The sequence below is a fragment of the Heterodontus francisci genome, chromosome 49 (assembly GCF_036365525.1).
Source record: "Heterodontus francisci isolate sHetFra1 chromosome 49, sHetFra1.hap1, whole genome shotgun sequence".
Classification (NCBI taxonomy): Eukaryota; Metazoa; Chordata; class Chondrichthyes; order Heterodontiformes; family Heterodontidae; genus Heterodontus; species Heterodontus francisci.
This window is the reverse complement of record NC_090419.1, coordinates 11571678-11573539: the sequence shown is the minus strand read 5'-3', so window position 1 is coordinate 11573539 and position 1862 is coordinate 11571678. Positions and strand designations below refer to the sequence as shown.

At 54.1% G+C, this 1862-nt stretch overlaps 1 protein-coding gene across 1 annotated transcript in view; it reads left to right on the top strand.

Moving 5' to 3' along the window:
• Positions 1 to 1862, top strand: part of LOC137358365 (plexin A3-like) — a 126589-nt gene that overhangs the window by 132 nt on the left and 124595 nt on the right. The window lies entirely within an intron of this gene.

Below are 1862 nucleotides of genomic sequence, written 5' to 3'. Positions count from 1 at the left end.
GTGAGTGCGGCTGGAGTACACCCACTAAAGACTGATTACTCGAGGGCTAGAAGTCAACACTCTCATCCTCATGTTCAAATCCCTCCATTGGCGCTCGCCACCTCCCTGTCTCCGTCACCTCCTCCAGCCCCGACAACCTCCCTATCTCTGTAACCCCCTCCAGCCCCGACAACCCTCCGAGATCTCTGCCCTCCTCCAATTCCGGCCTCTTGACCATCCCCCGATTCCCATCGCTCCACCATTGGCGGCCGTTCCTTCAGCTGCCTGGGGCCCTAAGCTCTGGAATTCCCTCCTGAACCTCTCCGCCTCTCTCTCTCCTCCTTTAAGACGCTGCTTAAAAAACCGACCTCTTTGACCGAGCTGTTGGTCAGCCCGTCCCTGATATCTCCTGATGTGGCTCGGGGTTAAGTTTCATCTTATTTCCACTGTTATGGCAGGACGTCGGACATTTTATTGGTGATAAACGCCACACAATCTTTAACAAACATTTTGGGACACATTTGGTCTTTAGTAAGAAATGGGGGATTCAGCGGAATAGGCCCACAGATGGAATTGTGCATTTTACCCACCGAATATTAAAGCAATGATTTGATCTTTTATTCCTATGCGCTGTTTAAAACGATTAAGAAATGAGGTAGAAGTCGGCCGGGGAAACGATTCTGGCGTCGTCTTTCGGGATGAGAGATGAAACCCGAGGCCCCCCACTCCGCCCTCACAGGTGGATTTAACAGATTCCACCCCCCACCACCCCACCCCTCACCGGTGTCTTGGGGCCGATATATATCCCTCAACCAACAAAGAGATTAACTGCAGCACTCAGTTCGTTTACTGACTGAGTTGTCTTGCTTTGAGCCGCACACACTGAACAGCAAAGGCCGAGGCGCCATCCGCAGCCTGTGCTGAACTGGTTAATCCAGGAAGGACGGGCATGCTGAACAGTACCCAGTGCTGACAGGTTAGCAAACCATCAAGGGTTTTTTTTTTATAGTCGATAGGGTTGCTGCAGCTCAGGTATGTCGCTGTGGTATGTGCCCTGACAGGTATGAGGACAGAGTTGGCCATTGTGCTCCGCTCGGTTTGCCATGGTAACGCCTCATGCCCCAGCGGCCTGTCGCCCCGTCAGGGCCTGTCCCAGGCCAGCGAGGCGGGTTGGCGGCTAACGTCAAGAATCCAGCCCCTCCACCCCCCTCCCCCCCGTCCGTACCGTACAGAGGTTAAAGGTTAAACGCAGAGAGGGAGAGTGGTCTGACCCTTCCAGCCTAAGCCACTCTGTACGGTCGTGCACCCCAGCATCCAGGCCCGACAGTTCTCCCGATGCCAATTCTAAGGAGGGTCAGTGCTGAGGGAGCGCCGCGCTGTCGGAGGGTCAGTACTGAGTGAGCGCCGCACTGTCGGAGGGTCAGTACCGAGGGTGAGCCGCACTGTCGGAGGGTCAGTACCGAGGGTGAGCCGCACTGTCGGTGGGGCCAACAAAAATACAAATCAAAACCAGCCATTGTAGCATTGCTGTTTGTGGGATCTTGCTGTGCGCAAATTGGGTGCCACATTTCCTCCAATGCAGCAGTGACTACACTTCATGGAGTTCCTGTTTGGCTGGGGAGCCGTTGGGATGTCGGGGGGACTGAGTGGCGAGAAATCGCTTTCCCTTTTGGGGGTGTGAACCTGATGCCATTTTTCCTGTTAGGGCCTGAACGAAGCTGAGCAGTTGTCCTGATTTTCCAATCGTGCTGACGCACTGGCACGACAGAAATGTGCCTTTCCTGAATTCTGAGAGAGAAAAGAACGGCTTGGACAGACGGGAGACAGGAAAAGGATATGTGTGTGTGTGTATTGCACCTCTCATCTCCTAGCAACAGGAGTAA